Source organism: Schistocerca gregaria, chromosome 3 (genome assembly GCF_023897955.1).
Source record: "Schistocerca gregaria isolate iqSchGreg1 chromosome 3, iqSchGreg1.2, whole genome shotgun sequence".
Classification (NCBI taxonomy): Eukaryota; Metazoa; Arthropoda; class Insecta; order Orthoptera; family Acrididae; genus Schistocerca; species Schistocerca gregaria.
Genome location: NC_064922.1, coordinates 205,216,832 through 205,236,325, shown reverse-complemented (window position 1 = coordinate 205,236,325; position 19,494 = coordinate 205,216,832). Strand labels below are relative to the sequence as shown.

Here is a 19,494-nt window from a genome sequence, read left to right as displayed (position 1 = left end):
TACACTATGCCGAGACTCGTTTCAGAAACAGGCTTATATCTGATTTGCTTACTGCAGTCAAATATTTCCCTTCAGATGATCCAATTATTAGTTGCAGAGATCGCCAATCACTGACAACGACAGTCACAAAATAATCTAGAATTAATGCGATAATCTAACTTCCGAGTTGAGCCAGTAACTGAAAGAACACATGTTTGCAATTAGTTTAATGCCCGTCACCCAGACTCAACTTCCGCAAATTGAGGGGCTACTGAAACGCTGCTCATGAATAGCACTAGTGCCACAATGCCTAGATCATATGACACGGAGAAATGAAGAACTGGATCAGATTCGAAACTCACTTTGTTTCTAAGAAATGTCATCTTTGTGTATGACGAACGCAGAAACCCGCCTGTTTCTTTCCATTAAACATCACTTATCTACGCTTTATCTACGTTTTACATTTCACCGTACGTTGCGCGTTAAGTTGTACAACAACGTCTCCACTTCGGTAGAAGTGACGCCTCGCTCACAACGGGGCGAACAGAAACTAACACAAATTTACGTATCAATTCCCCGGTGCTCACTACCATGGCCTTGTACCAATGAACAAAAGTTTATGCTGTACTAAACAGAAAAGAACACGAAGAACGAGTATCGAAGCGTACGTCACTACGAACTCTGCGAGTTTTTGTCATACAATCATTGGCTCACCAATTTCATTCAGTACAACGCTAGTTATAGTAGCGATACAAAACTGTGATATTCAGAAATAATTATTTGCTACGGCGAAAACTCTGTTGGTGATGAAGCAAGCAAAGCGGCGCAGGAAAAATATGTCGATGTTAGAAATCTGTCGCACCCATGAAACGTGTGTCGCAGAACTTTTATCATTAACTTACTGCTCAAGTTTCTCAGGCTTGTTCTAGACAAATATCAACAATTTTCGGGAGCTGTTCATTGCATCTACTAGAAAACTTGCAAAACAAGACACTAACTACCAACGAGCAGTGAAAGCAATCTAATTCTTAGCAACTGGTGACATTTCGTATTCCACCGATTTCCGAATTTGTGTTCCTTTCACTCCTTCCCCCTGCAGGAAGCAAGTTTTGAAATTATCTTCTTCTCATTTCCCTAGTGGAGACACTGAGTATTTCGGCAATTTCCTGTTGGACATTATTATCATTATTATTATTTATTATTATTATTATTATCATTGTTTGGTTTTGAAGCTGTACTGTAAGAGGTGTTGTAGGTTAAATCAAGAAAATTCGCATCCCCCTATTATGCAAATAACTATTCTTTTAAATGTTCAAACATATTTCGGACCATTAGTACCATCATCAGTGGATACTCTTGCTCAGATAAGTATAATGCTAACATTTTTTAAGTAATAATTACTGGAATGGAAATTAGACTCAAAATCATGATATATCTATAGTGATTATTACCTTAATCTGTAGTGTATTAGGTTCAGCAGGAGTTTATAAAGTCTTTATTTAACCTGTCAACCTATCTCACAATCACATCATTTCGTTGTACATGGAAATCTATATTCTATTGTAAAGAAAGACTAACGAAACCTAAGATTCAAGCGAACAGGGTAATAATTGTAAAGTACACCAAATGTTTTACGCCTAATTTTCATTCCGATCGCGATCGTTACTACATAAATTATGTTTGCATTTTACAGACCTGAATAAAGATATCCAATAATGAAGGCACAAATGAGGTGAAACTTACAGGGCTTTAAAAAGAAACGTTATTTGCACAATAGGCAGCCCTGAATGTCATACATTATATATATATATATATATATATATATATATATATATATATATATATATATATATACATAACATTAAAAACTTCCCGAGCCATCTCAATTGACGACATATTTAAAACTGTGCCGCTACGAATAATTGTTGGCGTCCTGTGTGAACGGCAGCTCAGGCCGCCGCCGCAGTGTGCCACGGGCTTTGGCTTCACTTTATTTGCGTGTTTTAACTAGGGATGGGGAGAACGGCCGGTTAAAAACGATACCGGTAATTTAGTTGTGAATAACAGTACTCTTCGGTATTTATTCGATCTTAGCTATAACAGTTGTTTTTTATTTTTTCCTAATAACCGAGTAAAAAGCCGAAATATCAATCAGTCATAGCAGCAGTCCTATTTTCTAGTACTTAAATAAACATTTTGTTAAGGGGTAATTTTTATTCGTGAAATCTGTATTGGTTTGCAATATTGCGTGGTTACAGAAAATGGAAAAACCGATCAGTGCTATTTTAATAACAATATCGATAGAAACGAGCAACAAATACATGGCGTAAGAATTAGTACACTATTCCTGAGACAATAATTTCCGTGTTGCCGTGTGTCGTGGCTTAAGGCATACGTGTACGTTCACTGTAGAAGACTTACTCCCATCTCGTCTGTGCAACAGTTTCTCGCTGTCGTCGCCGTACAAACGTCGTATTGAAGAATGGCACCAAACATGGACAGAAAATATTTTTACAAAGAGCATAGCAACGAGATACAATGCTTCATTTGCCTCAAATGATTAGATATTTGTCTACCGTTCCTATGAAACAAATAAATGATAAGAGTAATAAATTAAAAAACTTAACAAGAATTCATTCATATCCAAGCCAAAACATTATTATCACTGCCCACCGCGACGCTGAATGCCGCCTTGTGGCTTTGCAAGCACGTGATGTGTGCAACTAAAGTATGTAAGCAGAGCAGAGACGGACGGGGGATCCCCCCAGGTGAAGATATCGGCTGCAAATGGGGAAATCCATTGGGACAAGCGACATTCAGAAAGAGCAAATTACTATTACGAGGGGCCCATGAACGAGTCTCTCGAAAACGGCGAAGCTGGTCGAATGTTCACGTGCTACTGTCCTGAGCGTCTACGGAAAAAGGTAGGATAGTGGAACTACAACTAGGCGCTAAGTGGTTGGACTTACACGACTCTTCATGGAACGTGGGGTTCGGAGACTCGTCTGCTCTGTAAAGTAGGATAGGTGGTGATATGTGGCATTTCTGCGGAAGGAGGACAATGGTGGCGCACGCTCAAGTGCTTTGGAGCACACCGTTCAAGGTACATTGTTGAACATGGGCCTCAGCAGCAGACCAACACTGCTTGTTCACATGTTGACCCAAAGACATCGCCAATAATTACGATTGTAGTGGGCACCCGACGATCGGGGATCGACTGTCGATCAATGGAAATGTGTCAGCTCTTAGAGCGAATCACATTTTAGCTACACTAAGTCGATGGTCTTCTTCACAGATGCCATCATCGAGGTGAACGGCGGCTCGAAATGTACAGCACGCCACTGATGCAGGCTCGTGGGAGCAGTATTATTCTATGGGAGACATTCTGTGGGACTTGAGGTAGTAATCGAAGACACGCTGACACCTGCGAACCACCTGAATCCCTTCATGCTTGATGTCTTCCCCGACGGTGATTTTTGAGTAGTTTCAAGAAACTAGAACCAGTAGGAGAATACTGGTGATTTTTCGTAGTATTCGCCCACTTATCACTTTTCGAGAAAAGCAGCGAACGGTAGATGGACTAAGTTCTCTTCTTTTTTTTGCCTATTTATTTAATATTTTGATTCTGTGTGTCTTGAAACTGTGAGTCAAAATTTTTCAGTTCTCCTTCGCTTTCTACGTTAATTACAGGAAATAACATGAATAAAAAACCGAAAATCGGTTATTTCACAAACCGATTATTTTTAGCGGTTTTAAAAGTCAGGTTAAACTGGCGTGGGAAAAAAAACGATATAACAGAAAATCGGTTGTTTCTCTTGCATCCAACAATAAATTCTCCTCTAATTCCTCCATCCCTTACACAACTCTCATTCAATCAGAACGGCATACGAGGCGTGAAAAACAGATTCTAAAATCTATCCGAAATCTTACATCGATTCCGAAGCACAGATCATGCAAACTTATTTCGATGGTTCGCTGAAAGATCGACTGTCAGCGGACTCGAACCAGTACTAACACGGACCGAATGCCGTTCGCTCGCTATCTCCCGTCTCGTTCCTTCTGGCGCAGATGAAGTGTGAAGCCCATTTTACGCGATCGACTTTCCGGTCTCAGTTCACTACTAAGAGACAAGTGAGTCGACTGCAGCGCCCCTGGCGTTTTATTCCTGTACCGAGTCAAGTCTGTTTACATGTCAGCGTCAAAATTGCGTGTGGTGTCGTCTGCTGTGCAGTTCGGCATCTCGACGGTGAAAATGAGGCTATTAGGAACGACCTTTTTTATTCACAAATCGAAATACAATAACTAAATGCAGGAACAAGCAATAAGAGAGTCTATTAATGACCAAAGCAGATTCGTAATGAAAGTTCTTGTCCAAGGTCGTGTGGCAAATTCATTAAACTCCTGAGAACTGAAATAATAGGAAAAGTGTCATCCAAACATTTGACAACATACACATTTATTTGCTTGAGAAAATATATACTCGGAAAGACATCAAACAATAGCTATAACACAGTAACCAGCGCCTTTTTATATTATTTTTTATATTATCCTTCTTAAGTGCCAATTAACATCGAAAATTATTTTTCTCGCTAGTTAATTCTGACTTTTTCACTGTTGAAATAGTTTTCATTGACACACTTTTATCTATTTACGTTCTTATTAGGCATAGCGTTTTTTTTTTCTGTAAATCGTAAATACACAGTTGCTTTCATATGTTTCGTGTCTTGTACGAGAACACTAGTAGGAAAAAAATATCAGGACCTGGTGTAATTTTTCCAATGTGTCGCAAGAAGACTAAAGCATGAAATCCATTTCTATAATGGTAGTGAGCTCGGCAGATAGGTTAACTCCTCACGGAAGCAGGTGCCTCCATAGGTCCCCGTTTCGCGCATGTGCCCTGTGCAGCGTACTCGGAAATTCAGAACTCTACACTCGGCACAATCTATATATCATTGACGTCATAGACATATTCTCGTTGTGGATGGTTGCTGATTAACAAGCAGACACGAAAAGTGCACGCACTTCGAGTAGTCGATTTGTGGCTAGCAAGTCGCTCGTGTAAAGCGGGCTTTAAACGCGAAGGTGCCGCGGCGACTGGAGGAGTCGAAGACGTGCCCGCGACAGACAGAGAGAGCAGGCAACAGGTGGGGGTGCGCGCGCCCCTGCCTCCCCGCTGACACACATCCAAAGTTTCCGCGCGGTGCCCGGCGGCGGCTGACGCAAAGCGGCGCCGGGGTTGCGGAGTCAAGGAACCCGGCCGGCCGGCTGCGATCTCTTCTCCTCAATGAGCCGCGCCGGCCGGCGACGGAAAGCGCGCCACACGCCACGCGCCGCCGCCCGTAGCCTCCGGCTGCCCCACCCCCGCCCTGGACCCCTCCTACGCCACGCCGACGCTGTCACTGGATTTTCCCGCTCGAGCCAGTTTTTGCTTTGAACGCCGCGCGCTTAGTGACGTCGACGGGAGAGGGGGCGGGGAAGCGGGGGCAGGGGAGAGCGCGTGCTACTATTGGTCGGCCCAGATATATACAGTCCGCCGGTCCGCATGTCGCCGATAGAGCAACCTCGAGCTGCGAACGGAGTGCATGTGTGTTTCTCCGCGACTACGAGTGCAGTATTGTGAGACAGAGTGCCCGCGCCGCAGAGCAGACAGACGCACACGAGCATTAACGCAAGCCGTCCCGCCCGCCGACCGCCGCTTTAAGTACTTCGAGCCGTCTCGTGCAGAACACCACGGTAAGTCCCGCAGGACTGCATTCTCGATCGAGTTCTCTCGTGCCACCTCACCTGTATGTCTCTTATCTCATCTTCAACTTTTAGAGTACTGTCGTCCTCAGCTACGTATCTTCATATCTTGATCATTTTTACTTTTGGACCGTCTAATTACAACCGAAAAAATCACCGTTTTTGTGCCATGCGTGTTTCGCCTTTATTCTCTGCAAGGCACCTTCAGTGAGTGGCCTGGAATATGTGCATATTTTTGTTTTATACTATTGAGTTTACATGTTGGGACGATACATATCATTTTCTTGAACTTGTTCTATATTTCCATCGTCCTAAAATGTAAACTAAATAGTATGCACAAAAATATGGACGTATTCCAGGCCACTGAATATGTCTTACAGAGAATAAAGGCGACACTCGAATAGCACGAAAATTATGTTTCATTTATTTGTAACTGGTCCAAAAGTAAAGATCATCAACATACTGTAATACTCTTACCTCACATTTGGCATTGGCGAAGACTGTCAGCGTAGCGTGTGTCGACACCCGTACGATTTATTTCTTTTGTGTCTGATTTTTTAACACGAGAATCCTTTCTGAGACTAAACAAAACGCTTTTTCAGTGACTGTCGTACGCATATCACTTGTTTTATTTCTGAAGTATCTACAGCTGTCTGTAATAAGAGGTGTAACGACGTAATTTTGAATATTTACATAAGCGTTTTAGCTTTACTCTCTTTTGACAGGGTACATAAGTTTTGGCGCCAATGTTTAACGAAGTTTTAACTTCTTTTCATAAAGGAGACCATCGAGTGCGGGCCACTGGGGAAGCTCTAGCTGTAAAGCAGAGAAATTTGTATGGCTGTCAACAGAAATGTATTTCATTGAACGTAAAAATATTTCCAAATTATAAGTTTTACTGCCCAGATTGCAGTTGATACGTATCTTAGTTACTAATTTCAGCAAAGATATATTGCCACCTTCAGATCTGTAAGTGTTACAAGTACGTTATAAGGTTTATAATTATCATACGTAATTCCGAAAAACAACGTTAACTCAATTTGATATTGATATAGAGATCGCTCTCCTTCAGAGAATGTTGGGTAATTACAATAATTTATTTACTTGCAGATACAGTCCCCAGAATTCACAAAAGCCCACAGAGACATGGAATATGGTTTAATGCTTATCGCTACTGCAGTTTTTTAAGTTTTGGTGCTCATGTTTCTCGAATTTTAACTTTCTTGTTTTACATAAAAAAAGCAAGTAATTGATTACTGGCCACTGAGGAAGATTTAGCAATAAAGGAAGTGATACGCGTATGATTCGGTCCAGAAAAAAACAAAATAAATATAAAGTGATTTAATTCTTGTCACGGCAGCATCTAATCGCGGCGTATTCCCCTTTCATGCAGTGCGCTTTACTGCCTCGCAGCTTAAGGTCGTTCAGCTACTCAGCTGTCAACAGTGGTTCAGTTCTGAAATAAGTGTAGTATCAGCGGAACCTAAGTATCGTAAAAATTCCATAATGGCTTATCTGCAATATCTCTGGAAGATGGTGCAATATTTAGGTTTCAGTATTTCATTTCTATCTCAAAAAATGTTCGTGCTGTTGCTATATGTTTGGCTTGACGTGAGGATGATGCTACGAGTCAGCTACACTCCAGTCGCTCGCAAAGGCGTTAGAATAGTGGAGTGTGGCTTTGTCGTGCTCACCTGATATGAGTTTTCCTAGAGGTGTGATCTCGTATGTTAATGCTGTAGAGAGCACAGGACGACTGAATGGAGGAGACGCAGTAAGGGTGGCCGCTGCGGCTCATCTGAGTCGCGGCCCGTCCGCAGTTTTTAAAGAGCCCGGCCGTCACTTAAGAGCGGTGGGGGGCATCCGTGTGATGTAAGTGACGAGCTCGCTGCGCGCTGCAGCCGACACGACCGCTCCTCTCGCACCCACTGTTTTTGTGTTCAGCCTTTTGCCCTAGCACTGACGAAATAATCATTGTCAAAGTTGTCACTGTTCTCCTGGATCAGACACGACTGTAATCAAATCGAGGTCACAAGCAAGCGTCTCTCTCTCTCTCTCTCTCTCTCTCTCTCTCTCTCTCTCTCTCTTTGTGTGTGTGTGTGTGTTTGTACGTGTCTTTACTTATTATGAGGCTCGAGAAAGGAGTCGTTATGTACAGCCAGGCGGGAATGTTGCGCGTTGCGACGAATAGGGGAGAAAAGTGACTACAGCGGTAGCAACGTTTCTGGTTTGGTAACAGCGACACACGTGTACGGCAACTCTAACAATGCAGATTCTGCTCAGCGATGTTAATCCGCTTGTCGGCTAGCCACCACTTTTGCATTCTGAAGCTGCCGCCATTAATTAAACCTGTGGCAGAGAACGCGCTAATGAGGTCTGTGACGCTGTGTAGCGATTGCTGCAACAGCAGCTCTAGCATACCAGCGAGAACTCGCTTTTCCTCGTTTCCTAACACTAACAATGCCGTTTGTCCCAGAAACTGGCATTCTGAAGAAACGTCGCTGTTTATATTATCAGCCTCTCGTGCTGGTCATTAAATTAAGTGGTACAGTTCTTTCATTGTCTACATCCGTTACACAGGTTGTTTTTTCACGACTAATTGTTTCTGCGGTATTTAGCGCATGGAGGGACAGATGCAGTCTTCCTGGTCAGCAGAAATCGAGATCAGCGCTTCATAATGTAGTCTCTGGTCCTCCGTTCCTCTGAGGTCTTTCGCATACGGACCGCACAACAAGCGACTCGCTCGAAACGGCTACTTCTCCCTGAGCAAATAAAGAACATAGGCATCTACTCTGTTCGGCAGACAATGAGCGGCTTTTTTAAGCAATGCGCATTGTCTCTCGTTCAGGTCATTAGTGACTGTGCTGGCAAGCCCGCAAAAGCACGAGAGGAAAAGTAGCACGTTCCTGAGTTACGGTTTTCAGAAAAATACTCTGCCTTAATGCAGAGCTGTTCGAATAAAGATTTTTAAAAGAACTGATTCTATGTTTTCCTTCTTTATAAAGTGGAAGCTGGTCAGCAATGTGACCACAAATGCTAGTCGATTGTGAGCTCGCCGAGTCATGAGAGACGTGGAACAAAGCGCGCCTGTCGGCTATGAGCGCTATAAAAATGGCCATTAAAGTGAACACACGTGTCACCTGACATTCGCTGACAGAACGCCCGCCTGCTTTTGACGTGCCTCTCATCTTTGATGTAGGATGAAATTGACGGAAACGCGGCCCTCTCCTCCACTAGAATTATATTTCTTTCTCTCTCCCTCTCTTGCCTTTACGATGTGTTCCTCCTCAAGATAATAACCACAACATCTCATGCATATCACAATTTAAAAATACTAATAACGCTTTAGTGTAATGTTGTAGGGACATTTCATAGCATAGTCAATTCTTTCTTGAATTACGGTGCCTATTAGTGCATTCAAATGGCTCTGAGCACTATGGGACTTAACTTCTGAGGTCATCAGTCCCTTAGAACTACTTAAGCCTAACTAACCTAAGGACATCACACACATCAATGCCCGAGGCAGGATTCGAACCTGCGACCGCAGTGGTCGCGCGTTCCAAACTGTAGCGCCTAGAACCGCTCGGCCACCCACTATGAATGGGGTCCACGGTCACAGAAGAAGTACTGCTGATGTCACCGCGCTAACTGAGGATCTCATAACTTTCCGATAATCCCGATTTGAGCGTTCTGCGATTTTCGTAAATCACTCAGATAAATCAGAAAGACTATGTATGTATTCTTACCGAAAGTCAGTAAATTTGAAGTAAGCTCGCCGTCCCTACCTGGCCCCCGAAGACAAACAGAAGTAACACACAGCGAGCCACTGTTCGGCTGAGTATGCGATTTCTCTGCGTTAATGGGTAAATTGATTGTTTCTATTCTAAGGAAATTAACTGCGCTGCACGGAATTTCTCCGAATTTTTCTTCACATAGAAAGAGCAGAATATACGAATGAGAAGCAAAAGCTCGGGTTAGGGGGAGAATATGGAACGAAATGGGCCGTCGTCTTTCAAAGAAGCTGTCTCAGCATTTGCCTAAGCGATTTAGGAAAGTCGCAGAAAATATAAATCTGCGCCATCTCCTCGGTACCGACGGTCAAATAGTTCAGCTACACTTTTGATGAGTATGATTTTCGACGGAAAAGAGTAGCACTGCTATGCATACAAATGAGTCTATATCAAGCCGCGTACAGAAAATGAAACATGGAAAGTATCGACTCCGGCGTAATAACAAGCTACGAATGCACGCTTTCTGCTGGTGTGGAGATGACGGACACAAGACGTTTAATTTCCTACACTATTGGTGGAAAACTGCTGGAAACACTATCTGCCGTAAAATATCAAGGTGTTACTATCCACAGCGACGTTAAGTGGACTGACCACATAAAACAAAGGTAGGAAAAGCAGATGCCAGACTGAGATTCATGGGAAGAATATTGATGAAATGTCACAATGTCACTCATCCACGAAGGAACTGATGTCAAAGGCGCTTGTTGGGCCGCTTCTTGAGTATTGTTCATCTATCTGGGATCTTTACCAGGTAGGACAGAGAGAGAATGAGAGAGAGAGAGAGAGAGAGAGAGAAGACCCAACTACGAGCGACGCGTTTCGCCACGGGATCGTTTAGTTGCGCGAGGGATTAGAGAGTCGCTCAGCAATCGCTAATGGCAGACGTTAGAGAGGCGTTGTGCATCACGTAGAGGTTTACTAATGAAACTTCGAGAGAACACTTCCCGGCAAATATTATTTCCTCCCACACACATCTCGCGAAATTACTGCGACAAGAAAATTCGAGAAATTAGAGGTAATACAGAGGCTTACCCACAATCATTCCTCCCACTCGCCATTCGCAAGTGGAACAGGGAATGGGGGATCAGTCACCGGTACCAGGGGTACTCTCCGCCATGCTCCGTTACGTGTTATCCAGAGTAAGATGCAGATGTAGATGTTGATATTGCATAGTGGGGTTTTCACGACACGGAGGACAAAAGGGAGTTTACTTATGAAACTGAACAAGAAGCATCTCTTCTTCTACGCAGTCAAACAATTTCCAATTAACCTGCAGTTAGCGAAGAATGCAGCATGTAGATGAAAGGTTTATCGTAATGAGGATAGGAATTCACGAACAACCTCATTCGTTAAATTGTAACAGCAAGAAATGTATATTCAGCGGACAAAATACAGAATGTAACTCAACAACAACAACAAATCAATTCTCTTCTCAGAGATAGCTGTTGCATTAGAAGAGATAAATGTATTTCTCGGCACAGTCCTGAACAAGACTGTGAATTTGAATGCGTAATTACGTGATCATTTTAATGAAGATTGACGAGACCGAACTCTGTTACTCGTGAACGTCTTAAAATCGTCATCTCGTGTAGTAATGCTAAGAAGTGACTTGAAATGAGACGATTACGTGAAATCAGCATCAGGGAATGCGAGTGGAAGAATTACAAATGCTGGAAGGGTTGCAATGGATTTCAAAAGGAAATCACCTACGAGTCGCTACTACGATCAATTTTCGAGTATTGTCCCACTTTTTTGAGACTTTACCGAGAAGGATGGCAACAGACATCGAAAACAATTCATAGCCAGAGTATTTGAATAAGATTGTTTGCCGGTCGGTGTGGCCGTGCGGTTCTAGGCGCTTCAGTTTGGAACCGCGTGACCGCTACGGTCGCAGCTTCGAATCCTGCCTCGGGCATGGATGTGTGTGATGTCCTTAGGTTAGTTAGGTTAAAGTAGTTCTAAGTTCTAGGGGACTGATGACCACAGATGTTAAGTCCCATAGTGCTCAGAGCCATTTGAACTAGCCAATAGGGTTGTTTGATCATTATGCTACCGCCAACGTACATTTCGGACAGTGACGATGAGAATAAAATAAGAAAGGTCAAGGCCTGTACAGATGCATATAGAGTGTCACTTTTCCCCACTCACTACGAGAATGGAATAGCACACAGAACTTGTGACACTGTTATTATGTATCCTTCGCCATCCACTCTATAGTGACCTGCGGCATATATTTGTAGATTTAGATGGACGTATTCCACCGTCCTTGATTTTTCCAGGTGTCCACTAGGCCTAATTCCCATCGGAAATAATTGTCAACTTAGGAGAGCACGGTTGGCAGATAGGAGTGGAAACGTTAAAGTGTCCGGCCCATTGTTGTAGGATAAGGCCGAGCGCGCCCGAGAGACGAGAGGTGAGGCGAGCTGTTCCGGCGGAGCAACAGGTAGGCCGGCGTCAGCGGCCGTCGCCAGGCTGTCTGCTAGCGCCGCGCCGGCCCGCTGGCGCCCGTCCACGCGCAGAGAAAGCGCGCTCCCCCGCTTCTTCACTTCTCTGAATTAGAAAACCTCTGCGGCACTGCTTCGCTCTCAGTCCCAGTGAAAGTCCTGCCTTATCACGTAGCCGCTCAACAAACTGACAATGTACAACGTTTCGTCCTGATATTCATACCCAAACGGCGGAAATTTGTTCGGAATGCGAGATAATATTTTCTGTATCGTTGAGTCCAAGGGGAAAAAATGGTTTGTCCATCTCTCGTCTCCCTCAACGCAACAAAAAAAAAAGCGATTCTACGCGCTTCTGTAGCCGACGTCGTAGCCGGCACGGTAACTCAACGTGTTCGGTCAAAGGGCTGGCTGCGCTCAGCAATAGAAAAGCTGAGTTAAGCATTTAACGATGAACTTGAATGGTGTCATGTTACGTCCGCCCAGATCAAATAACGAGAACAACAACGAACAAAATGAAAGAAAAACCCCGGGTAGTGCAAAAAATTTTCATCGGTAGCATTATGCTGGCAAGGATATATGGCAATGTCCCGGGATAAATTCCAAAGCTGTCCACAGTGTCTCAAAGAGTGATGACATGTGATGGTGATCCGACCGTCGGACGAGGATGTTATGTTTGGCGGCACCAATGAGGAGCAGGCTGTGCGCCAATACCGGGTTTCACCAACCCTCCTCTCAACCTCACACAACACAAAAATGACGCTACACTGCGCTAGAGCTGTAAATCTACTGTAGGCTACCTAAGTAAGCGTAGACTGTAGTCTTTTTCCTGGTAGCTTTGGCCAGTTAAATTCGTAAACGCCTTAATCGTACGTTAGGCGTGTTGCATACCTATTGGGCGGTACCTCATTTCGATCACTTTGCTTGCGTTTGAGCGGAAGCGGTGACATGTTTAGAAACTGAGTGAGGACATATACACAGCCACATAACCTACGGAACATTTTTGTTCTACCTTGTTATCCTCCCGGCTGTTATTTAAAAATTAAATGTTTATAGCAAAATTGAAAATGTCGTTGCTTAATTCAGGTTTTATTCTAAAGCTGTTGATTTGTAACGTGAAATAGAAGGACGTTGTTGTTACAATACACAAAACATAGGTTTCTCATATGGTGCTAGAAAATGAAATTTCCTCAACAAAAAATAATAATTATATCGAATTGTTTGTGTTTGTGCATATAAACTGTACTTACATCAATAGTAACTGTTTTCGTTAGATAGAAACTCCGAATCTACGTAAGGAGCTATTTTTTTAATTATAAAACGCAATTCATATTTTGTAACAATATAAAATACACAATGGACTAACACTGAATAATGTGTGGTTCTAATTATGTGTAAAATAAATAAACAAACAAATACAAAGAGACCTCGTCCGCTCCCAGTTCCTCTCTCACGCATTCATTTATGTTTCTTTCCCTGCCAATGCTGCCAGTACTACTGTCAATTCTGTCATTTGCTACGCCATTTATGTAGTATACCAAAACTACCGAATGGTCCACACACCCATTACTGTCACCTACACTCAATATGTACGCTCACTATACAGCACCCACACTCTGCCAAGGGAAGGTACCAACGTCTATGAAGAAAGAAAACATTTCCAATTCCTCCGCTGAATCTACCCCTAGAGTTCTACCAGCCAACCATTCCATATATGCCATACAATTTACTTGCTTAGAGCGATGTCAAAGTTTCGGCTAAGTCTTTTGTATAAAAACAAGATAAAGACTGAGAATGAGAAGAATAAAAAGAAGGAGCCATAAGATAAGGCAAGTAATGTTAGTCATGCTTTCAATGAGTAAATAGTAACCACCTTTTCAAGAGCTTACTCTGAACGGCTCTAAGATATCATTACTAGTCGTTACGTCCGTCAGGTTGTCACAGATGAAGGTTAGAGTCAAACATACTGTCACCATCGATGTCATTAGAATACCTGTACAAGCTCGAAAGAACAAGGGGCAGAAAACGAATTGGTCACAGGTACGCTTAAAAAACAAGTTCTGCATTCGACCGAAGTTGCACTACAACTGGTGCACCGAAGATGTCGCTCGTCGTAAGAAGGACTTTGCAAGTCCATTGCTCCGTAGTATTCGCTACAACTGATAGACACAAGAAAGTGCGGACTGAGAAAAAACCTACCTCCACCGCAGAGAAGATATAATACCAGGCGGCATAAAGCGTTTCTTGAATGGTTTTGCTAAAAAATCGTATTGTTGGGGAAATCAGAACTGGTCCATGAGAGACGGGCTACTGCGGTCTCTCTATTGGTAGGCAGCACTGGTCTGTCTCGTGCAGCCAGAGCGTGCTCTGTCGGTTTACATCAGTGCATTATGTTGGCACTTGACTGTCAGGGAATACCCGCAAAGCAGTCTCCACAAATTCTTGGCGGAGTGGGCAAGTAATCCACGGAAACTATGTTATGGCACATAAGGTGTCTGATCTCGTTTCTCTAAAGAAGTACAGGAAAACTACATATTCTTGTATTTTGTGATTACGTCAGCGAACAAATGTTTTCATTAAAGTTTTGAAGAGTCGCACTAAATGAGCGTTTGGGCATTTATGTGCTATGTCTAATGCTACGTTTCCGACTGAAATTTTACATCGTGCGGCTATCATCAAGGATCAGAAAGTCATAAAATCAGATCACTTACAGTACGTGTGGCGAACAGTTGTAGTGTTATCGTAAGGAGCATCCCATTCACCGTGCGAACAAATTCATCGTGAGAAACCCATCACGAAGAGTAGCCTCTGATAAGATAAAACAATCATACATAAACCGTCACAATGCCTGCAGAACACGTATTAAAGCGTGTAATCGTTGTAAATGCGCAAAAAAGATTAGAACCATCTAAAGATATATATGTTAACATAAATGACAGTACCAGATATCGGCTTTCTCGATAAACTTATCAAAGGAAAGCTTGTTATCAAAAGCTAAGCGAATTTGTGAAACTTTTTTTGTCAGTTAATCTAGTCTTCAGATGAGCTGATCAAGAGATACATTGAGCAATAAAGCCGTTTTTGGAGAAACATTACCAGTTTTTAACGGTTCAGTAGCGAGTCGTGACAAAGAGATCTTCACTTCCTGTAGAATTTATCGCGTTCCTATAATTCCGCCACTTAACCGAAATCGGCCAAAAAATAGAGAATGAATTTAGCTCAAAGGAAAAGCTTCTTGTTGATATACGTAATTACTTTATAGTTCCGAGCAGTACATCACATAAACAAGAAAATAACTTTGTACCTAGATATGCCAATTTCATGTGAATTATACAAGCAGATTACTTTTCCACTTCGTTTTAATCCTCTCCAACAATACGGTGTAATAACACTATTTCCAAGTGCCGATGGAATACTGAATTCTCTAAAGTTGCATATTACCGTAGTCGTTTATAAAAGTGTGACTGTAATTATTACCTCATTAAAGTCTCCTTGACAAAGACGGTAAATCACGCACTGTCGAGTGCAGCTGCGTACTATTACGGTCGGTTTACGCTGTAACCTCGCTATACTTTTCATAAAATCGTCTCATTTTGCTAACACACTCAATTTTCGTCTTTCTAGGAGCAGACACTTTGTGTACTGTTTTTCCTTCCGCGCACCTAGAACTCTCAACACAGACCGTTAAGCCCATATGATTTTTTCTGAAGTCTGCCGTGTTAGTAGCGACCTACAAACTTTTCGACGATGTTAAGTACAATTTGTTTCTCGCCGCTCTTTAACAGTTTTCCGCACTTATGTGTCACTGCAGGACACGAAACCACCTCACACATTTTCACAGCGCGTGTGAACAAGGCCGCATGAGCAGGGCAGGTGGGACAGGGAAAGCAACTGTCCAACGAGATTTGACACATTTAAGACAATAATTGGCGAAAACAGTGAAGATTATAACACTTTTTCGTACCTCATTACGTCATTCCCGCTAGAATAACAAATAAATAACTAATGCAAGTAGGGTCTATTTACAGTGACATCACATCAACTAGCGCGGGGCCCACGAGAAATACGGGCCCTGAAACGATCTTGTGACGTCACATTAGCCGTCTCGTCCGCTATACTTCGCGAGCCCTAGGCTTACAGGAAATCAGTATGTCGTGTGATGCGGAGACTGCTTGCATTTAAACGCGCAGTCAAGAATTATTAATCTCGTCTGAAACAGTTACTCACTCCCCGCTGCAGACGGCTGTCGGCCCTCGATAAGACCTGCAGTGTCACGTGCTGTATCGTACGCGCCACGGCCTGTCTTCCTCGTGGACCTCGATCTAGTGTAGAAGCACTGCGCCCGCCGTCTAATCGCTCGGCTTGGTGAGAGAGCGTTTGTTTACATCAGGGTTAAACTTAAAACGATGAATACAGCACAGCAAAGCGCTGTGCTGTTCAACTCTGCCTCCGAGTTGAAGATAATTTTACTTATTTACCAAGAAAGTATTAAAGACAGATCCGAAAGAAACCTAAACTATGAGGAATGGGGTGAGGTTTGTACCACATGCACATCCCGAATGCGAAGGCGTCAAGTACATTGACCAGCGTGCCGCCAATATCTGTGTTTGGAATATTTGTTACGGTGAACAGACGAAGAGGCGTGAAATGAGTCCCGGGTAACGGCCAGTGGTTACCAGATCCAGGCCAGCGCAATGGAGGGCGGACTTCGCTGCTGCCTCGGCTCTCTGACAGCACAGAGCCGTATTTCTGCGACGGCGTGCGTCACGCGGACCGCGGGCGCGGGCGCGGGCGCGGGCACACTGCCCCGCGAGGCTAGCCAGCTGCCAGCTGCCGTCGCACCTGTTGCCACGGCGTCGCGTTCGCGTTTGCGCCCGCGCGCATCCCAACCCAGCCTTGGGCGGCGGCGCGCGTGTAATCGCCGATCACCGGCCTCTGCTGGGACGCGGCCAGATACGTGCGCCGCTTTCTGAACGCCGGGGCATTAGTGCCACTCTGGTTGCTTCGCGGGCTACTTTCTGTTGTTAGCGGATTAATTTTGCTTGCGCCCATTCTACGGCCAGTGTTCCACTCACCTAGGCACATCCTGACTTCAATATTTATACCACAGACATACAATATCGATTATTACAAGTATCTGAAATCAGTCTTTACACTTACTGCAGATGTGTATTTATCTTTAAGATACGCATTTCGCTTTATTCATCTAAAACCTAGACAGTGGTCTGGAATAAAACATAGTTACTATTTTGGGAATAAAACATAGCTACTACTTTGGTTTGCTTATAGATTTAAAAAAAAATTCGTCACAAAATCACTGAAGTGTGATTTTTACTCTTTCTCTTGGTATTCTGTAAGTAAAATCACTCTTCTATATATTTTGTAACAAACACGCCAACATTATAAATATGTGTCATTCCAAGCCACTGACGATGTTTTAAATGAATACGATGAAACGTTTATGGTAAAATAAATACGTATCCTTTAGCAACTGAAAGACGAATTTCAAATATGAAAGGGCGAAGAAGAGCGTTACGCTAATGTTGATAGTATCTCTATCTTCCATTTTCTCTCTCTGCTCGTTCACAACAACATTTATTTTGCCCAAAATAACAAAAATATGGTTTTTTCGTGGCAGTTTTCATACTATTGACACAGAATAGAAAATATAGTAAGAAATACGTGGTGAGCCCACGTCCATGGAATTTTACTGTGATCAGAATGCAGTCCTTACTGCACTTGGCTACCGCCCCGGTTAGCAAATAATGTCCTTCATACGTATATCAGTAACGGATGGATATTAGTAATTCTTCGATCTGTCGAAAACTATTATGTAGCGAGCCTCTATTCCCCCCGCCCAAAGAAAAATCATGATTCTTGAGTGTTCTAACGTCAAAATAAAATTCCTGCTCAACCAGACAATCTTCAGCCTAGACCCCATACAGTGTTGCTCCGCAAATGTTGCGGAGAAACATAAACACTCAGATTCTTGCATGAGGTAATGTATACTGCGTGCATAAACGTCTGACAAACTTAGCCACTGCACGCACATTTCTTATATAAAAGAGTCAACAAATAAAATGTTACTCGACGTATTAATTCGTGAGACCTTAGGCAAACAGAGGTCATTCCTGGTAGCTACGCAGTTCGCGTTAGCCTTAAACAGCTAAAATTTTATTTCGCTTGCTTGCTCCGCAACGACTTTGCTGCTTCCGTAGTATTGAGAAATGAACTCTACTTGTACGCTACATAAAATCGTATTTTTTGTGTGATTAACCGTTGTACATAAATATTGTAGGTCCGCCTTTTATCAACCAAGAGAGGCGGAAATGACGGAACTTATCTTACAGCGTAATAAAAGACTCCGAGCAGTTTAATAATTTTCATTTTAGTAGCACATGGTAGCGGTAACGTTATTTCTGTCAGACAGCATGTACAGTTAGGTGGACAGTGAACAATTAATGCCTAATACGTTTGTCGTATGTATTAAGTGGTACAGGTTGCTAGGAGAGGCGCGGCGCCTGCAAGAAATTACGTAGGCCACCCACATAGCGCCGGTGTGCATGTGCTCGAGCCTTCGGGGCTCTCCTCTCCAAATAAATAAAGTCGTGAGTGGTGTCGCATGTAAATTAAAATTCTTAAGTATTTGCAAACTTCAAATGTCACACTTTGCTGTCATCTGCCTTTAAAAATGTGATTTGATTCATATTTGGTAAATTGCTACATATGGATAGTATTCGGAATACCTTAATATTCTAACTTGTGCTCCAAACGATTTTTGAGAGGTTCGTGGTGTGAAATAAAGATAGTAATATTCGCGTGTTGGTGAGAATATACATGGAGTAAACATTCCGAAATGGCTCAACGTACACTCTCCGACAAAAGTTGAATGTTTATTCCTAGTGGCGAGTCAGCTACAATAACAGACCGTTTAGTTAGATCATCACGAGAGTCTTTCCTCAATCACCAAAGAATCGTTCCTAAGTTTATAACAACATCAAGAAATAACGTGTCTGCATAACGAAGGAAGAGTTAATAGAGAGAAAAACATTCTTCTTTTAATCATTTGAAGGCGAATGCATCAGCATCGTCGTATTTGTGCTGACTGATAGAAAAGCTTTCATTCAGGGTAGTGGTAGCGAATGAAGCTTAGGGTGACAGATTTTTTGAACTAAAGTATTCCTGAATACTACGATGTATAATGTTGCGTAAATTAAAATAAATCTGGAACAACTAGAACATGGACCACATTGCAACAACTCCACTAAAACTGCCACATTACATTAATTCTCTTTTCCTGTTCCAACCAGTCTTGTCCTTTCTCATACAACATATTATAGTGTCGGTTTCGCTTTACTGTCTTTATGATATTGTTTCAGTTAGGACCGGATGATGACGTGGCCAACTTTCAGAGTAATCAGTTACAGGTAATAAACTTCTCGTTTAGTTTTTATGGTTTATTACACGAACACTAACAGTGGAGTTATAAAACTCTGAATAGCATCTGTACGCCACACTCTTCCACACTGAAACTTCGATTG

At 42.8% G+C, this 19,494-nt stretch overlaps 2 protein-coding genes across 6 annotated transcripts in view; one reads left to right on the top strand and one right to left on the bottom strand.

Annotated features, from left to right (window-relative positions):
* Positions 1 to 19,494, bottom strand: part of LOC126354357 (peroxisomal leader peptide-processing protease-like) — a 1,193,162-nt gene that overhangs the window by 1,060,882 nt on the left and 112,786 nt on the right. The gene's annotated exons all lie outside the window — the stretch shown is intronic.
* The window catches only part of LOC126354358 (ion transport peptide), a 344,314-nt gene that overhangs the window by 302,825 nt on the left and 21,995 nt on the right, over positions 1 to 19,494 (top strand). The window contains exon 1 of one of the 3 annotated variants that reach the window (XM_050003938.1): positions 5,518 to 5,712. The exons of 1 other annotated variant lie outside the window; for it this stretch is intronic. The gene's annotated coding sequence lies outside the window, so the exon portion shown is untranslated. Of the gene's footprint in view, positions 1 to 5,517; positions 5,713 to 19,494 lie in introns of those variants that run through there. One more of the 3 variants, XM_050003936.1, reaches the window with a different exon arrangement.